This window comes from Neofelis nebulosa, chromosome 3 (assembly GCF_028018385.1).
Source record: "Neofelis nebulosa isolate mNeoNeb1 chromosome 3, mNeoNeb1.pri, whole genome shotgun sequence".
NCBI lineage: Eukaryota > Metazoa > Chordata > Mammalia > Carnivora > Felidae > Neofelis > Neofelis nebulosa.
Window position 1 is genome coordinate 38,421,167 of NC_080784.1, and position 20,495 is coordinate 38,441,661.

The following is a 20,495-nucleotide window of genomic DNA, read 5'->3' on the forward strand; positions in this document are numbered from 1 at the left end:
AGGTATCAAAGAAAATAATTAAAGGGGTTTCTGTATGACAGGTGTGGTGCTAAGCACTGTGAGATAGGTACTAGTACTAGGAAACCCCCAGCAAACTGATGCTATTTGACATTTTGCCTTGATTGTATCATGAAAACAAAACTTCTCAAAGTTTACTAAAAGCCTCTTCTGGATGGAATGCTCACCTGGCTGCTGCAACAATCCTTCTTTTTTGTTTCTAGCAAACTTAGCTAAAAAGAGTCAGAGAATGCTGAAAGTAACCTGAGAGAATACCTGGTACAGCTACCTACCACCTCCACTCCTCTGTCCCTTTCCGTAGCTCCTTTATTTTTTGCAGGCAATAAGATTGAAGCCTTCTCATGGTGACTGCAGTCAGTCTGGGAATAAAGCAAAATGTGTGGTCAACATCTAGAGAGGTTCACATATAAAGTATAGGCAGTGAGGTTAACCCCAGAAGACCTAAGGGGAGAATCACAATGCTTGTTGAGAGGTGCAATGACCTGGAGATTTCAATGAAAAAGTCAGGCAGGCCAGCAGTAGCTTCTCATCCCAGAAGACCAGTGTCTGATCCTACCAACTCTTAAGGTACAACATCAGCCTTTCTGTCTGGGACCCCCCCAATCCCAGCAGCTTCCTGAGAAATGACTAAGTGTGTGAATTAAATTTCAGCACACAGGGTCTAAAAAGCCTCTGTTATCCCCTCCACCCCCTCCCCCTTGGGGGAAGGAAATGATCATGCCAGCATTCCCCATAAGGGATCTAAATGTTTCCCAGAAGCCATGCTCTCATATGCTCTGTTTGTTTAAAAGAGTTCAGGGATATGAGTAAATGTGAGCCTGACAGGGTCCATTTGCCAAAGACCTCCCTCAGAACTGACAAAGGTCATGTCAATTTCTTCATCTGCATGCGGATCCTCAGCCCTAGGGAGAAATTAGCCCAAGGTCAATTAGTCTGTTAGTCACCACCCATATGCTCATCGGCAGGCTATTATTAGGGATATAGAAAAATAAGAGGTGGTCCCTGCCCTCATTTAGTCATTAAATATTTGTTGAGTGCCTATCAGGTGCCAGGCATTGGGCTGAGCACTTAAACATCTACCAGGAAAACAAGATGCATTCACCTGAAATAATAGAATATGAGTTACAAACTGCACAATAAATGAAAGAATAGCAGGACATAGGTGGGCTATTTGATAGGCTTCAGTGAAGTGGGGGTAGGGGACCCAGGAGGATTAAGTGAGGGCTTGGGGAGGGCCTTGAAAGACTTCTATTATGGTTTGAAGGAAAGCAAGGGAAAAGAGATGAATGTGGCTTTGATGAAGGTGGGGAGCAGTATAGAACCAAGGAGACATACATGCTGAGCAAGAGGGAGAAATCAAGGTGAATAGGTAAGGAAGGGGGCATACAGGGAGGTGTTGGAGATACTAGAAAGCTATTTTATCTCTTGTGCTTATAGTGGTTCCTGGAAGACTTCAATTCATTTCGGGGGTCTCCAGTCTTGGGTAGAGCTGAGAAGGGTCAACCTGGAAGTCAACTGGAAGAGATAGCCTGGAACAATAGAGAGAGGAGAAGCTTTTGATGAACTTGCATTCCAGTCCTTTTTCCTTCACTTACTAGTGGTGGGATTTGGCATACATTATTTAATTTACTCATTTGGAAAACAGAGATGGTGATTTCTGTGATTTTTAAGTAAGACGCTGTAGATAAAATGTCCAGCAAAGATGAGATACATCATAGGCAAGCAATGACTGTTCTTCTCCATGGCTTCCTCTTCCCCTTCCCCTTGTATACAAAGGTGAAATGTACAGGTATGTCCCAGTATATATTCCACCCCAACCAATTGGCCAAAGCCAATTATGGCATTCTCCTTGAGTATGCCAATGGTTGCTAGATGGTGTCTCCAATCCTATCCGGTGTCAGCTGAGAGCCTTCCAGGAAAGGTTTTCTTGATCTTAAGAAAGAGATGCAGGGAAAAAAAAAAAAGGTCCTTTATTTCTCAGCCCATCACTGGTTCTGGGTATGACAACTAGACTGGCATATCCAACCAAAGTCATGAAGCAAACATCCTGAGGGCAAAGCCCATACTCCAAGAATGGCAGAACAGAGAGATGCAAAGACCTCATCTATGAGGACACTGTGAAGCCAAGGTATGAACTAATCTGGAAGCTAATCTCTTAATGTATTAATTCATGAGATTTTTGTTACCTATTGTTTAGGCCAGTTTGATTTAGGCTTTTTGTTACTTATGAGTGGAAACATCCTCCTCATTCACAGTTTGAGACAAACTAGTCAAAACCACAGAAGAGATAGATTCCAAAACAGGTGATAGGCCAGACCAGAATTAGAAATAGCCTATTGCATCCCACTGAAAATGGTATTTGAGGTGAGGCAGGACATGTCAAATCATAATACTTCCTCCTTATTTCTCTGTAATCTAGTTCAACCCTGTATTTACATTGAAGGGTTTGCTAAAGGATTATCACATGAGCCTTGTCAGCTGATGGATGAACAAAGCCTATTTACACTAGAAGCTAGTTAGCACCATTTGAGCCCTGGTTTTGCATTAGCCAATGTGGCTGTTTCACTACTTTCTGCTCAGGGGAAGGCTGCCTGCCTTTGGTCTCCACTAACCAAACCAAACCACATTCAGGCACTGTATCAGTTACAAGGCTTCTGAGGCAGCAATAGGATACATGCCTCAAAACCTTGGGGTCCCAGCTCCAGTAAAGCTGGGTCAATTTCTCACCTTGCTCTTTGACTCAGTTTTCCTTTCAATGAAAGAGTCGGATGGACAAACTTCTTGAGATAACTTGAGCATGCAAGTGTAAATAAGTCTTCATTTGATAGGAATTCTAACATCAGCATGTTCTCCCTAGGGCTCCTAAAGGTGTTTGTTCCCTCTACAACTTCCCTGGTCTCTTGAATACAGATTAAGTACTCAGAATGAAGTTCTACATGATAATCCTCCTGATGATAATGATTAACAATTTCTTGGAGTCATTTAGTACTTTCTAGGAAAGGAAAAGCATTACTCGCATTTTATCCTATTTGTCTTCATAACACCCAGAGAAGTCAAGGAATAGATGTTCCTCCCAATGCAAATAAGAGTTTACTAAGGTTCAGGGATAAGAGGTACAAGGTGTCCAGGGACAAACAGGGAAGGAATGTAAATTCTGGTTATAAGAACTAAACATCTGGAAAATTCCAGGGGAACTGTTTCCCCCACCCCCCAATCATGGAAGGAGACAGGACACTGGTGGGGCATCCTTCCAGGTCAAGAGGCATTAGATTGGCTTTCAGAAAAATCAGCCTTCCTGTACTTTCCTGGGTAGCTTGGATATAGATGCAGTAGTGACTCAGTAATCTAGCACTATATTTTCTCATCTACTTTTGGAGATTACCCAACCTCAGTTAAATATAGTCAGCTCTTTTTTTTTTAAGATTTTTATTTTTTTAAAGTAATCTCCACACCTAACATAGGGCTCAAACTCACAACCCTGAGATCAAGAGTCACATGCTCCACCCACTGAGCCTACCAGGCGCCCCTATAGTCAGCTTTTCTTACTGTCTAACATAAGTATCTGGAGTTTTAGACTTGAAATAATATTAAACAACTATTTTACATGTTTTGCTTTTCTTTCCACCTTAAACTTCATTAATTCTTTTCATTTTTGCATCATTGCCACAAGACAGGTGAGGATAATGTTAATAAGCCCATTTTACCAATGAGCAAAACAGAGTCTCAGAAAGGCTTTAAGAAGACCACATATGTGAAGAAGTGGGACTAGATGTGATTCTTTTGTATTTGAGTCCATTTCTCTTTCTAAAATATCATCTTTCCCCCCTCTATAGACCTCATTCAAATATTTCTGAGTGCTTTCTGTATACCAACAATGTACTGGGCATTCAATGTTGAACAAGAAGGATATAGTCTTTTGAATGAGAAGTTTACAGAAGAATTGAACACACAGACAAGATGGACAATTATTTAAGTTGTAATAGGTGAAAGTACATTGAGAAAGGCAGAGGTGTATCTAGTCCAGAGAGGCTGTTAGATTAACTGGTCCATGGGCCTGGTCCTATGTGATCAGTCTGAGATCCTAAAGATAGAAGCCGGAATGGCAAACTACTTGAATCTTAGGTGGTGAACAGATGAGGAGGGTAGGGAATTTTTTACAAAAAAATGCTTTGTGACCCATCTTTCCAGACTAAGCTCAGGCAAAGGAGAGCCTGAAGGATGCAGAGGTCCAGATGGGACACCTGGGGCCCAGTTAGGGCAGTGCCCCTTCACCAGAAAAAGGAAGAGGAGCCACATCGAGAATCCCAACAGGGGTGTCAGGGGCAGACACAGCAAGTCATTGTGTTACCATACCCAACAGCTGAATCAGGGAGCTAATTATGGCTTTCTGCTTCTGGAGACCACATTCCTGAGGCTTTTAGGAACACACACACACACACACACACACACACACACACACTACCATGGCAGCTCTCCTCCCCTTATTCTGTTTCCTTACTTCCACCCCCACTTTCAATGCACCCCATTCTATCTTTGAAGCATCCCTTGCACAGAGCATTTCTGTTATTTCATACTGTATCCTGGTTCTACCAACACACCAACACACTGCCCATACCCTTTGCCTAACTCAGTCATTATAAGAGCGCTACACATCATGCTTTATATTCTCCCTAGAAGATCTCTATCAGAGAGTCACACTATGTCAGTGCTGGATGAATGCCCTTAAAGAGTCTCATCCAAACTACTACAGATGAAGAAACTGAGGACTAGTCAAGGATGTGGCTTATCCAAGAGCATTTAAGTAGTAACTGTAGGGCCAGAATGAGAAACAGACTTCCAGGACTTTTTTCCCCTTCCATGGAATTTCACATCTAAAAACACAAAAATTAGTTTGACTGAAGTCTGAAGCCAACCTGATCCCTTATTCTACCTTCCAAGATAATACCTTTTTTTTTTTAAGTGCTGAGATGTTTGGTCTATATTAAACCACTCAGCAAATGTTTCTGAGAAACTCCCACCTGTGAGGGAGCACACCAAGTCCCCGACTCTACATAGTTCATGGTCTAGAGAAAGACAGACCTGCAGTAACAGCCGCCATGCAAGCAAGCTTACATATGCTGTGTCAATGAATGGGACACAAGAAGCATGGAGCTTTAGAGAAAGGAACTGTCATTTTGACTGAGATGATAGAAGAAGGGATAAATAAGGATTGTGTTTTAGGTCTCAAATTCTGACAAGTAGAGAAAGACTTCTCAAACTGAGTGACAAGTATACACAGAGGTGAAAAAGAAGAGGTGATGTTTAGAGAAGGCTGAATAGCCTTTGGAGTTGATTCAAAAAAGTTGTAATGTTATTTGTAATAGCTACCATGTGTATGTACTTATCACATGCCAAGGATTCTTATTTAATCCTCATAGCAAACCTATGAACTAGGAATTGGTTCATTTAACAAGCAGTTATTGAATGACTACTATATGCTACCCAAGTTTTAGGTATTGAGGATACATCTGTAAACAGAGCAGACCAAAAGAACAAAAGAGAACAAGTCCCTGCCCTCAGAAAGTTTACATTCCAGGAATTGTTACCCCCATTTCATAAACGCAAAAAACAAAAAACAAAAAAAAAACAAAAACAAAAACAAAAAAAACTGAGATATAAGGAAGTTAATGCTCTAGCTCAGGGATGCAGAGAAGACAATTAGCAGAGCCTGTCTGTGCTCTTAAACTCTATGTTGTATTGCCTTCCAGGAAGCCTGGGATTGAGAGTAGGGGTTTTCAGAAGTAGTAAGGATCTCTTACAAAGTTTTGAGCAGTGGGGTGGCTGAAACAAAATGATGTTGCTTCTGTTAGGGCTGTCTTTCCCCACTCTACTTATAATCAGAGATTAGCCATCTCCATCTTCCCTCCTCCACACATACACACCTCTTTTGGCTGAAGATGGCATTCCCTGGGTAGAGCTATCCGTGGTTTTAGCGGATTAGCCTGGGTGAACTCTCAGGATCAGAGCTTCATGCCACACCCAGCACCCCATTTAACTGGTCTTTTGTCCTACCAAAGCTTGTAAATTGGGTTTCCTTCCTAGCTCAATTGCTAGAAGTTAAAAGTGGGAGTGGTAGAGAAAATGATAGCGTTAAAAATGCACTGGGTGAGAATTAAAGCTATAAACTTGAAATAGGCCTCAGCTATCACCTGAAACCGAGTCCCCGCGAGGAAGCTGAAAAAGTTTGCCTTTGAAATGTCTTAGGAGTGGGAGTGCCAGTGCTCCGGCCTCCAGTCTATAGTCCTAGCAGGGTGAAGCAATGCCCTTCACCAAAGCTGCGGGTCCCTCTTTGAACCTAGAAATCCAACCTTTTTGCGGGATTTGGGGGTTGCTGTAGGGAGACCGTGCTGGGGAAAGGAAACTGGCGAGTAACTAGAAGGGGTGATAAAGAAGGAGAGGAATACGGGAAAAAGGAGAAAGCGAAGGAATGGATAAAGGAAACCGGAAGGAATAAGAACGGAGTGCACACAATAAAAGGAAAAAAAAAAATGAAGGGAAAAGAACAATATAGAACAGTAGGAGAAAGGGAAGGGCGGGGTGGAGGGGTGGGTGGAGAGAAAGACTCAGGGCCGCCCGGCGGGGTCTGCTGGAAGTGAGAGCTGAGAGATGGGGGACGGCGGACGGCGGACGCCAAGGAGCCCAGAGGTCCAGAGCAGCCCCAGCTGTCAGCGGTGAACAAAGGCCGCCGAGCCGCAAGTGAGAGGCTGCAGGCCCCGCCCCAGCCAATGAGCGGTGCCGGCGCTGGCCCCGCCCCACTCCGCTCCGCCCCGCCCCGCCCCGCCTTCGGCTCCGGGACCCCGCGCGGTGGCCGGCGCGCGGAGAGCTGGCGGGCGGCGGACGCGCGGGGAGGCCGAAACTTTCTCTGCCCGCCTGGTCCAGCTAGCCAGAGCCGCTAGTTGTGGCGGCGCCACGGGACCCGCTTGGCCGGCAGCTCTGCTAAGACAACCGGGAACACACTGCGAAACACACTGAAAAAAAATTCTCAAGTCAGTCCGAGGCTCAACGGGGCAGGTAAGGTGCGGTGGACGAGGGGTCGCTCCTGAGAAGTGTCTGCAGCCGCGGCACCCGCACCAGGGCTCCCAGGGAAACTGCACTCCCCCCGGCGTGCCAGTGCGTCCGTGCGTCCGTCGGTCTTTGTCTATGTCAGATTCTGTCTAGGTGTCTTTGTCTCTGCATGTAACTGTCAGGGTCTCTCCCTCTGCCGGGGTGGGTGCTGCTGTTCTGGTCCCAGTCTGGAGAAAAGGATGCTGCGTCTGTCCTCTGTCTTTGTCTCGGTCTCCCGGAGACTGGTTTTATCTACTCCAAGCCCCGAATCTGATCTTGATGGATATTAAGTGATGTCTGAGATGAGGAAAAGGGGAGTGTGCGTGAGCCCTGAGGGGGCCAGGTCCTAGACAGAGGGTCTGACAGCTGGGGTCCGGTCACTGCACTTTGACTTCTGGAACTATGGAGATGGGCTGTGTCTGCACTCACAGGGTGGCAGGGATGCGATACAGTTAGGTTTGTAATGTTTCACTGAAGGAATATGTCACAGGGGCTCAGGTGGGTAGAGAGGGGGTTAATGAATGAAGGTAAGTGGCACCCTGGAGTTGTGGGTCACCAGGATCAGTCCTTGAGTTGCCATTTAGCCAAATTAACACACGCACAGTTCCACACCCACACATACTACATTCACTTCTTTTTTTCACCCACCATAGGCAGCCAGCCCCCCACTCTCTACACCCCCCACCACACCCTTCAACATACTTAACTCCATCTTTCAGAGCATACAACTCAGCAGCAACAGGCACCAAAACACCACAAGCCAGGTGAGCTTTCTCCTTCGTGCTCCGAGTGGAAAGGAGTAAACTGTGGAGAAAATGAGTGTTCTTCTCACCCACAAGTATGTCAGGCCTAGGAAAGTGCTTGAGACTTGTTAGCTTCAGAGCACTCAGTTCCCCAGGAACAAAGAGTGTTAGGGATCTAAGCATCTAAAGTTCCTGGGTCCCTCCTCTCCCATTCCATCCACACCCTCCTGCAACCATCAGCCCTGATCTTGGGTCTTGGATGCTGGCAAACTAGTGTGGAGGCATTGAGTTCTGGAGAGCTCTTGGCAAGAGCTGTACCAGATAAAGGGTCTCCTGCTCTGCTGGTAGTGCAGCCTAATTGCAGTCATGGGAGCTGAGCAGCCCAGCCACAGAGAGGTGAGCCGTCTGCTTGGCAATTCTTCCAGCACCAGGTACCCTTGAAGTGATTCTGTAGGTAGGAGCTAGAGTTTGTAACCTGAGCTTCCTCTAAGTTCAAAAATAATTTTCTGTGGGCATTCTGCAGAAAATACAGGTGTTGAAAGTGTGTATATATTTGTACATACATGAAAATGGGTATTTGAGACTGCATTTACAGGCAGGAAGGGTGTTTGTGTTCAAGGGTGGAGAAGAGCAGAGTGTGTGGGTGGAAATCTGTGGGCAGAGGCATACACACTAATCAGGTGTGGCATTTACACCTTATATTTATCCAGTGCCTTTCTTCTGAGGTGCTTTCTGCACATCACAGACGTTATCTCATTTGCTATCTCCTTTATCCTCACAATGTAACTACCAGGTTGGCATGAAGCATTGTTAATTCTCTGTTTTACCAGTGAAGAAACTGAGGCATGAGAGGGGCAGGGATTTCCCTGAGGTCCACTGCTAATGGGAGCAAAGTTAGGAAGTCAAAGGATAAACTCTCAGCTGAGAAGATGTGAGTGTGGACATTCACTCTTCATGAGGTGAGAAAAAACCCAGGTGGAGAAAAAAAGGTTGTCTCTCAAAAGTGTCTATGTGAGAGCAAGAAGGAGGATGGGACATTTGAGATGGTTGTTATTTAACATTTATGGCAGCCTCTGTGCACTTCATGAAGTAAAACCTGCTTTAACAATCCAGCATGTGCATTTGTGTCTGCAGGAGGAGCCTCCTGTCTGTGTGTGCCACAGTAGATGTGTGTGAAATAGTTGCTGTCAAAGGTGTGTTTTGGGAGACCCAATGCTTTGGGAGTATGTGAGGGAAAGATTTGCCATGCAGTCTTGAGAAGCCATGCGTTTGCCTATGTCTGTCTGTCTGGACAAAGAGGTAGATGGGCTCCAGCCATATAAAAAATGGCTTTCTAATCCTGAAAATTTATTTATATGCCTTTGTACTTATTCAGCATTCACTTAATAAATATTCATTGGATACCTACAAAATGCAAGGCTTTGGGCCAGGCAGTGAGGCTACGAAGATGAATAAGGTAATGAAGGCAAACCTATGGTTAACCAGCTTATAGTCGGTGTAATGGGCAATAGTTAACATTCACTGAGTATACTATGTGCACAGTACTTGTTATGCATTATCTCATTTAATCCTCAGCACAGCCCTGCAGGGTGTATGATTATTAGACCAGGAAATTAATAACGTAGCTAGGGTAGAAAATGGAGGAGCAAGGAATTGAACTCTGCTCAGCTCAGCCCTGGCTATTTTTTTTTTTACTTTTTTTTTAATGTTTGTTTATTTTTGAGACAGAGAGCATGAGTGGGGAAGGGGCAGAGAGAAAGGGAGATACAGAATCTGAAGGAGGCTCTAGGGTCTGAGCTGTCAGCACAGAGCACGACATGGGGCTTGAACTCACAGACCACAAGATCATGACCTGAGCCTCAGTCAGACGCTTAACCAACTGAGCCACTCAGGCACCCCTTCCCTGGCTCTTTCCATATTCTTCTGCTTTAAAAATAGAAATACATGTTTCCTCTCTGCAAAATATTCTTGCCCTGTCCCTCTCCCTCTACCTCCACCTAACAAGCTCCCACTTGCAATTCTGGTTTTAACCATGAGAATAAACACCTTCAAGAAAACTTCCCCTCTCCTTTCCCTGAGTTTTATTGGGTCACATGGCTTCCTCTGAGTTCTTCCATGCTATCCTGGCATTTACTCACTGGTCCTGAAGAGCCTGCTAAGTTCTTAGAGGCAGAGATAGTGTTGTGAATGCCTAACTCAGAGTATAGTTTGTGGCTACTTTGATTAGGCCCTTAATAAATGCTTGTTTAATAAAGTAATGGGAAGGAAAAGAACCGTCAGAGACCATTGGCAGGGAGCATTTTCCCAATAGCAGGTTACTGCATGGACACACTTCGTTGGTGTGGCCTCTGCTTTCCTGCCTTTATTATTGGGTCACCTCCTTCAGGGCCGCTGCCTAGACAGGGCTCCTCCATCTCAGTTCCTGACTCCAGTTTGGAAACCTAAGGAAAATCTAGCTCCCAGCCACCCTTCCAACATAGGCACTCTATGTCAGGTTCAGTCAACCCACAAATATATATAAGCGGGAGTTGCTAGGGTCTAGAATTGAGGTTTTAAAATTGTGCATTTGGAACCCCAGGAGGGCAGTGGTTCCAGGGCAATGATGGGGTGTTTCTAGGGGTTTGCCAACAAAGTAGTATCTAGCTGTCTGGGGAATCTTTAGGTAATTTAAGTGGTAGGACTCAGAGGTAGCTTTTGAATAGATCTTTATGCTGCTACAGTTTGAAAACCACTGATCTAAAATAGACACTCATAAGCTGCTGTTGGGAGTGTGAATTGCTACCATGTTTGGGGAAGTAATCTGGTCATGATTTGTCCAAGGTCACATGATTACAGTCTGGTGACTCCCTTCCCATACCCTTTACACAACCCTATTATTTCTCAAAGGTTGCCACATGCCTTCTCAGAGGTCTGAGATTATTTTAGTTTTCCTAAAACTGCATTTCACTATTTATTAAAGATTTTATCCATGCAAGGTACCAGGGAGTTGGGGGATTTTAAGAAATGTTTCAATAATGCCTTGAGAATAAAAATTGTGATGAAAATTGAAAAGAAGAACCAGAACACATGAATCAATGACAAGTACATTGAAAATTGGATTGTACTAACTTTGAACATGGCAGCTGCACAGCATGAGGGAGGTGATCTCAAAGACACCAGGGAAGAGGTGGTCATGAACTAAACCTTGAAGTTGAGCTTCAGGAATGTGTAAAAAGAGTAGACATAGCAGCAGCAAGGTTATAGTTTCAAGATGCAAGCTGAGACCTGAGGAGATGGAGCTTTTATTCCCAAGGGGAATCCTGGTGGGAGCCTGTTTCCTCCTTCCATGCAACTCAGGAAGACACTGAGAGCAGACAGAGCTGGGAAATGAAAGATATGAGGTAACTCACCTCTAACAACTGCCTTCAGCAAAATGAGTGTGCAGAATCACTTTGGATCCCCTTCTCCAAGTATTTAGAGAAGTGGGTGGGGATGTGTCAAAAATCAAGCATGGTCGCATTGAGCTTCAGGCTAACTGCCGTTTGGCAAAGCTGTCCCTGTGTCTGCAATCTCCATCCTGCTTCTGTTACTCTGTTGCTTCCTGACAGACATCAACTTCTACTTGACAGCCTATCATCATCCCTAGGCTTCCTATAATAATAATTTTAACAGCTCTTTTTATTTGTACAGGACTGTCCACTTGAAAAGGGATATTAATGTTGCTGGTGATGGTGTTGTTAGTATAATCATCATCAACCCTGTAAGAAGATATCTTCCACAGTTGGACATATGGGAAAACTCAATGAGCTGATCAGAGGTGAAGGAGCTCACCCAAAATTTTAAGTGGAATGCTGGGATTTGAACTCAGTTTTCCTGACCCCCAGTCCAAGGCTATTACCACCTTATCATTAGGCCTGATGGCAGACAGAATGTGAGGGTGTATGTGTGTTAGCTATCAGCTAAAACTAATTGTTCTAATCAATCCAGTAGAGTGGTGATTTTTCTTATTAAGTGACAGGCAAAATTGGTGTCTAAACAGACGTGATGTGGGTTTTGTCCAGTACCTGGAACAGAGGCAGTAAGGAGCTGCCCTATACAGATCACCTACAGAATTGCTTCCAAGTCAGTTAATCACTGTGGGAGAAGATAACTGCCTTAAGGATGACTGCTAGCAGGCAGACAGACACACACACACACACACACACACACACACACACACACACACCCCAAATTCATTCATTCGTCTCTCCCACTGAGACATGCTCTCCTCTGATATCCACACTCACAGTCACATCCCATAGCATGAATCCTCAGACATTCCCAGATGGCAGGACCTGGAAGATCCACACCTGTGTCTACTTGGGTTGGTCTCTCCATGGCATTATCTAAAGTGTACTTGGCAGCACCCCTCCTTGATGCCACAGAACCTCAATTTCTGCCATGCCCAGAGCAGTTTTTGAATTGCCATCAGCCCTTCAGAGCTGCAGAAGTTCCCAGGCCATAACATCCACCAGAAGAGGGATAAATCTAGGTGAGACTCTCAGACTAAGGGGTACATAAGGACACAGACCCCTCAAAAGTGTCAAAGTGGAGTTGAGATCAGGGGTGAAGATGGGCATTGTTCTGGAAATCAATTGATGTTGAAGGACAGACCCTGTCCTTTGCATGAATGTAACTGCAATGCATAGACTGCCAGGTGGCTGAGGCAATCCCTGCCTGAGGCACCAGGGTGGGGCTGTGCACTTGGCTCACTGGCCTGTTGGCTTTGGGGGCATCTTCACTCTCCTTGCAGTTGCAAAGCCATTTGCTGCTAAATCACCCTCCTCCTGGCATCCTGGACTGCTAAATTGGTCTCAACTTGCTGTACTTCCACCCACCACCTTAGTCATTATTCGCTGGCAGCATTCAGAGAGTGGGTGTAAAGCAGCTGAACATTATATTCCTGCTGAAGAGAGAATTGAGTATAGGCATGCAAGGGAAGGAGGCAAGAGAAAGCTAAGGAGGCAGTGAAACAAAGCTTGGGTTTGCCAGCACCTTTCCCCAGGAACTCCAATAACTCTAGATGGTGGGGTGGTGAGCAATAGGTGAGTGTGTCCTGGCTCAATAGGAGGAGACACGAGGGGTATGCTCACTACTGAGGGGCTGCACCTGCTTGGTCTAGAGGGAATAAAGGACATCAGCTATGGGAGAAAGACCGCCCCCCTATTGGCTCCCTTTTCCTTAAATTTGCAATATGTACTGTCACACCCATTGAGCATCTGTTCCCATGTATTAGTATTTAGCTTCTCTATCCTTCCTCCCTGCCTAGATTATAAATCCCTTGAAAGGAAAATATGCCATGCCTCACATGTAGAGCACCAGGTTCTGAATTCACTTAAGGTTCAGACTCAAATGGCTGAGGGTAATGGTAAGGCCTACAGTGGCCCTTCCTTCTCAGATCCTTCTCAGATCTCCCTGTGGTGCCCAAGGGCCACAGAGTTTGAAAACCCAGGCAGGCAAGAAAAGAAGGAATAACAGGGGAACTTTCAAGACTGGTTCTCTCTCAGCTTTCAAGGAAGCTTCAGGGAGAGAAAGGGTTATACCACACAGGAACCGACCAGCTAGGGAAGCAGAAACTTAAAGACTTTCTGTCCTGGTATAGCGAGACTCTACATGATCTCCAGCCAACAGAATTGTGCCCAGAATTGCACTGAGGCTGGTAGGAGGTGGAGAACAGAATCAGTTCTCATGTCAGACAGCAGAGATAGCATCAGGCAGAACAGGGTGACCTTGACAGAAGGTTCTCTGAGTCACTGATAACATACATTTGGTCTCCCAAGCAGAGGTTGGAAGGGGAATACAGTACCAACACAAGCTGGCCTGGAACCTGATGGATCCCCCAACCTTGGTTCCTTCCCTCCCACCCTCTTATCCATGAAGATAATGAAAAAAAACCCTGAGAACAGAAGCCACCACACAGCTAGGGAGGCAGAAACAATGGGGAATTAACTGAGCTTGTCAAGGGATGGAAGTCTGGGGGAATGAGCCCTGAGGTTGCTCTTTACCTTCTGCTGATCACTAAGAGGCAGTCTGACCAGAGTGTCTGGAGGATGCCTGTGCTGGATCTGCCCTGGCCACCTCAGCAGCAAGGTCAGAGGCCAGAGGATTTCAGAAGTACCCTTTAAGCACTCGGAGAACCTCCCATATTTATTGCAACCTTCAGACATTCTAGCTTCAGCTCTCTTCTTCTTTTTCCCATTGAAGTGCATCTCAGCAGTGCACATGTGGAGGAGGCTGGGTAGGATTAGACTGTGCTCACATCTTGAGGAGACAACCTCCTCCAGCCCCAATACCACAGTGGCACCAGCAGGCAAACTGAACTGCAGGCAGGTGGGGAAAGCAAAAGCCACCAGGCAGAGCTGCAGCCTCCACCTGCACTAAAAAGGCAGTGCTCCACTTAAGGGAGCTGTCTGCTCCCAGCTGCCTGCACTTCTCCCCTCCGTGGGTCTGCAACTGCCCTGCTCACAGGCATTGCACTGGCTTGGAGTGGGTAGCTCTTGCTACAGACAAGACCTCCAAACCCAAGGCTCCAAGATTTATCAGGAAACTAAAGAGTCTGTGTTGAAGAAATGTCCAGTGTTCTTCATAGAAACACAAAATATCAGAGTTGAAAGGATCCTTAAATTCTATGCTATCCACTCCTCCAACTCCATCCAAAACCTTCTTCCCCAAGTTGCTGTCTTTACTCACCTCCAAGAACTCCTGCTCTGGGTCCCTGGACCCATTTTTTTCTATTTTAGTTGCATTCTCTTAAAGTTGCATATACTAGGTTCATATCAAGCACTCTACCAGCTCCTGGCAGGACCCACAAATGAGACAGAGACTGTTCCAGACAGCCTTGGTATTAGGGGAGACAACAGATGCATTAGAAAATATCCCTATACAAAGCTAAACTAGTCTAAAAAGTCTTCATGGAAGATATAGAAGTTGAGAAGCACCCTGTGATCTGGGTGTGATTTTATTTTTTAAATATTTATTTATTTGTTTATTTATTTATTTTGAGAGAGAGAGAACATGAGCAGGGGAGGGGCAGAGAGAGAGAGAGAGGGAGAGAGAGAATCCCAAACAGACTCCATGCTGTCAACACAGAGCCCCTGGTGGGGCTCGACCCCATGAACTGTGAGATCATGACCTGAGCTGAAATAAGAGCTAGACACTCAACTTATTGAGCCACTCAGGCACTCCTGGATGTGATTTTAAGAGATGGAGGGAGGGTGGCAAAGATAGGGGACAATAGGTTGTGGGGAAACAAAAGCAGGTTGAATCAGATTGAGAAGGACCTTGTGCACCCCTTGGGAGTTTGCTTGTTATTTCGTAGGCAGTGGTAAATGACAAGTAATAGGTAGACAGTGGCTTATAGTAAACCTTGGTTTTAAGAAGTTAATCCAGCAATGGAGAATAGAATAGATTTGGGGTTGGAGAGACTTCTTTCTAGAAATAACATTATTTAGTAGAATGACTTTCTTTCCTCCTTCCTATCTCCTGATTGATAGCACATGTTCCTAGAGATCTCCCACTGCCTGGAAATGTAGGGTAGCTAAGGCTCAAGGAGAGGAAAGTTCCTAGTCTAGGAACTTATTTATAAGAAGATACATGGGTAACACCTTGCTTTGCACTGCTTTAGACCTAGACAGAATCACAGGAGCCTTTTTGTTTTGTTCTGTTTTGTTTTGTTTTGTTTTTGTTTTTTTAAACAGATGAAGGCATGGAGGCCCAGACTGGGGAGGAACTTGCTCAGGGTCCCACAGCTGGTTAGTTGCAGAACTAGGATTGGTGCTCCCACTTCAGACTCTTTACATTAACCTGCTGCTAACTGTGGACAAAGATGGAAGGGCCAATAGAATTCATTAGATCCTCATATCTTTAGTGTTAGGCAGGTTTGCCCCAGAAGACATATGTCCTTGTCAATAATGGGATATTCTCAGTCTTTGTGGGTCTCTCCCCACCCAAGTCAAGGGAGTCCCTGGACTTCCACTGAATGGACTTCCACAGCCTCCATTTTTCTCTCCTGTATTCCTCCTTATTTTTCTGGGGTCTTCAGATGTTTGATTTCCTTCTTTTCTTTTGCCTTTTTCGTTGTTCCAAGAGCTCTGAGAAGCTCCCATCTAATGTGATAGTGAAGGTTTACTATGCCAGTCTCAGTTGTGACCAGTTGTCACCTTTCCAAAATGAAAATCAAGTTTGCTGTTTGTGTCTCATATGTGCCCAATTTAAACCAAATCTGAACAAAATGAGAAGGCTGTGGGTGCCGCTGAGCTCTGCTAACCACCCAGAGAGTTGATGTCACATTGGGAGAGATTCTCAGCCAGGAGGCAGATGTCCATTCCAGTGCTCAGAGAGTCAGATATGGTCAAGTAAGGACCTTCTTCAATCTCAGAACTGGGTTCCAGGGGTCCTCCTGCCCACAGCTCCAAAGATCTCAGAACATCATTCCCTATCTTCTTCTACTTGCCCAGGAGCTTCCCTTGTGTTTTCTAGAAGCCTGACTAACCAAGGAAGGATAAGGCCATGGCAGTGTCCTGTGACATCTCCAGCCTCCAGTGAGTCTTTCCTCAGGAAACACTTCAGCTCATGCCATATGCCTTTAGTCTCCAGAGAAGTTCATCCTCACCTGGATGGCAACCTACGGCCCCGGTAGAGCAGGTGAGCCCCACAAGTGAGGCTTGGGTTTTTTCATGCTTGTCAACCCTTAAGGCAAGTTTGGGAGTGGAAAGCAGAAAAAACATTGTTTTTGGCAGTGTTTGACTCTGCTACCTAACAGCTGTATGGCATCAGGCAAGTCACTTAGCCTCTCTGAGCCTGCTTTCTCATCTATAAAATGTATTGTGTCCTAGGTAGAATTTTTGTGAAAATTACATGACCCAATATAAGTAAAGGCACATGAAACATAGTAGGAGCTCTATTTCTGTTAGCCTCATCTCCTTCCTCTCAGCCAATGGAAGGAAGGCCAGCATGAGACTAAGATGTCCATGCAAGAAGGCCATGAGCCCTTCATATAGACATGTCCAGGATATCAGGAAGGGGAAACTTTGGAGTCAGCCAATACTGCATGACAACTACGCCCTGTCTCTCTCCTCTCTCTCTCTCTCTCTTTTTAATGTTTATCTAGAGAGTGTGTGAGTGGGAAAGGGACAGAGAGAGAGAGAGAGGGAGACACAGAATCCGAAGCAGACTCCAGGCTCTGAGCTGTCAGCACAGAGCCCGATGCAGGCCTCAAACTCACAAACCGTGAGATCATGACCTGAGCTGAAGTTGGACGCTTAACTGACTGAGCCACCCAGGTGCCCCCTCTCTCTTTTTTTTAATGCTTTATTTTTTTGTTTGTTTGTTTTAATGTTTATTTATTTATTAAGTTTATTTATTTATTTTGAGAGAGAGCATGAGTGGGAGAGGGGCAGAGAAAGAGGGAGAGAGAGAGAGAGAGAAAGAGAGAATCCCAAGCAGGCTCTGCACTATCAATGCGGGTCCAATGTGGGGCTCAATCCCACAAACCATGAGATCGTGACCTGAGCTGAAACCAAAAGCTTAACTGGCTGTGCCACCCACATGCCCCAATGTTTATTTATTTTTGAGAGAGAGAGAGCATAAATGGGAGAGGGGTAGAGAGAGAGACAGAGGATCTGAAGTGGGCTCTGTGCTGACAGCCTAGAGCCCTATGTGAGGCTTGAACTCACGGACCATGAGATCATGACCTGAGCTCAGTCAGCTGACCCACCCAAGTGCCTCCTCACAACTGCTCTCTTATTTGCTTACTCTGGCACAAAGAGACAGTCATAACTAAAAACAATACGGGAGAGGGGGTGAAACACTTCCACCTTTGTCACTCTGGTTCTCTAACTACATTGTCAATTTGACTAAATTAAAATTGGTTAATGAAATTATGTACAACAGATGAGTGTGGCATCATTGAATGTCCTGAGGCAGAGATTCAGTGTTGAAGTAGATCTCTTGCTCACATTGGCTTATGCCAAATGTGTGGAGGACAGGAGGCAAGGGACGGGAGGGCTCAGAGACCCTGAAGGGCCACTGGATTTTCTCTCTGCCCTCAAGAAGACTCCATAACACCATCTGGAGCATGTGTGGAATGGAGTTAGGGGAGAAAGATTTCTCCCCAGGGTGATCGGCTGGATACAAGGATTTTATACTGTACCTCTTTATTTTTTCCTCCTGCCTCTTGCTTCAAAGCCAGTGCCTTCTCGATCTGGGTCATTTTCTGGATTATGTAGCATATAAGGTCAGGAAAAGGGGAGAAAGAAAAACAAATCAAATGAAACTTCTCTCTGCATTTAGTTCATTGGGAGATGAACAGATGAAAGAAGGCCCAAGTTTGGCCAAGTCTCACATAGGAGAATGAAAAGCTGAAAAGTCCACCTCTGTCTTAGGAAATTAGAGCAACATTATTCTGCCTAAATAGCATCATTAACAATATGGGGCAGGCAGCCTGGGTGGACCAAATCAAAGCTGCTGCTGTTTTGACACACATTCTATACCAGGGACAGATACATGAACCCTCCCATGTGAAATGAGCAGTCTGGCATTTAGTGCACCTTACACCTGCCTTCTCAGCTCCTTCTCTGCTTTTTATTTTTCTTTTTTCTTTGTGTGTGTGTGTTTTTTTAAGCTGTTTAAGCAGGGGAAACTTCTCCACTTTGATGGCGTGGTCCAGAAAGTTGAGGTGGTTTCTTCCATGGCACAAGCACACAGCTATTAGGTCTCTGATCTGACTTTAGAACCTACATCTTCAGAGTCTAGCAATTTCTCCATTCTAGTATGTTGGTATCTGTTGGGGAGAAGGCAGTGCCTCCAGTGACAAGAGGCTCTCATGGCTTTTAGAAACATCTGGGAGAGAGGTTGTTAGCTCAGTTGCAGGGCCATCTGATTCTAGGGCCAGGACAGCTTGAACAGATCTTAAAGAGCTGTCCATGAACAAAGGCATCCACAGGACTTCCCTCCAGCAGCCTCTGCCCTCCCCCATTAGACAGCAGTGGGAACCTCCTGTCTTCAGAGAAAGACAGAGTTCAAAGGCCTGCCCTGGGCACAGTCCCTGAGACAGCAGCTATAAACTCCCACTTGACTGCACTTCATGGATTCAGAAGCTGATGAGAGATGTGGAACCTGTTAGAGAGACACAAGGCAGCCTGGAATTAGGCCTTACTCTCATCAGCATAAATTGGTTTCAGGAAAGCCTGCCAAGGGTCAAAAATAATGGTGCTATGTTGAGGTCCCTACTTAAAATGTCTGCACTCAGCGGGGCCCTACAGAGGTGTGTCCCAGGATAGGAAAACAGGATGAAGGGTTGGCGACACAAACCAAGAACTCTCCTCTTTCTCTGTTCCTCATACCTTTTCTGCCAGTTACTGAGGACCTTGCTCTATTGCCTGGCCCTGGAGCAGCTCCAGAACAGGAACAAGGAGGCAAGTGGGATTTCTGGGATCTGGTCTAATTGAAGCGCCATTTCCCTGCTTTGCCCAGACCTGTGCTGGATGCACAGCACTTCTCAGGCATTCAGGATTGGAGTCTTCAGGGACACAGTGGCAGGAGGACCCCAGGGATCAGCCACTTCTCTTGTTGACCAGAAAGGGCTCTTAGGATCTCACTCTTTACAGGCATATATATTTCCACATTGAGTCATATAAAGGTACTAGTAGAAGGTAGAGTCTTGTTTCTATGACTGGTGTCTATGAAGGTTTCTTTTGCCACAGTACCACAGGTGCTCAGTATGCACCAGATCCAGTGCAAGAGTGGACATTTCATGGTGCAGACCAGCCTCTGTGCTGCTTCATGTTTACTCCCCTTGTTCCTAGCCACTGAGTTGACATCATCCCTTAGATTCTCCCACTCTCTCTTCTTCCTCTAGCCGCTCCATGGACTCAGGTGAAAAGCCCTCCCCATAGGTGCTCCTGTTTCAGGAGGTGGCAGAAAGTGTGGGCCTAGCAGTAACAGCAAGAGACAGGATAGGCCAACATCACATGCTTCAGTCCAAGAGTATTTTAGGGCCAGAGACCCACAGAAACGCCTCTGGGGAAGACAGAGGTATCTGATTTCATCTACACCCTGGGGCCAGGCTGCTGTTAGCTGGCTGTGACTCAGAGAACATGCAGGGGAATGAGGAGATGTCTCTAGCTAAAAACACCCCATCACTAGCTTAAGGGGTTGTGTCTGCTCCCCCCTATTCATACCTGTGCTTCTGACTATCTGCTCCTTTCCTTTAATGTACTGAGTTCTTCTGGGCAAGGCTCTATGGTAGGCCCCAAGGATACCTCTGGCATCCTCAGTGACTTTACTATCTATTTGTTAGTGATTTCTAAGCACTTTAAGAACAATTTCTACAAAAAAAAAATCGATACATGTTTACCCATGTTTAAAAAATACCTAATCTCTAAAGGCCCTAAATGGAAATGTCCCAGTTCTTTAGATAATGAAAGAAAAGAAGTAGAGCCCAGAGAACAGCAATGTTGGAGAAAAATATATGAAGAATTTGAGTCTAGAATTAGAGCACGAAAATGCTTTCAGTCACAAAGTTCTATATGTTAAAAAACAAAAAGACAAACATAGCTGCCATTTACTAATCTCTCAAATATGTCCCACTTCCTTTACAAATAAAATCTCACTCGATATATACAGAAACTTTGT

General features: G+C 45.3%; 1 protein-coding gene across 3 annotated transcripts in view; it reads left to right on the forward strand.

Moving 5' to 3' along the window:
* The first annotated feature begins 6,832 nt into the window (after positions 1–6,832).
* Positions 6,833–20,495, forward strand: part of LZTS1 (leucine zipper tumor suppressor 1) — a 50,509-nt gene continuing 36,846 nt past the window's right edge. Inside the window, exon 1 of one of the 3 annotated variants that reach the window (XM_058720419.1) lies at positions 6,833–7,068. The gene's annotated coding sequence lies outside the window, so the exon portion shown is untranslated. Of the gene's footprint in view, positions 7,069–11,532; positions 11,641–20,495 lie in introns of those variants that run through there. The other 2 variants (XM_058720416.1, XM_058720417.1) reach the window with 2 other exon arrangements.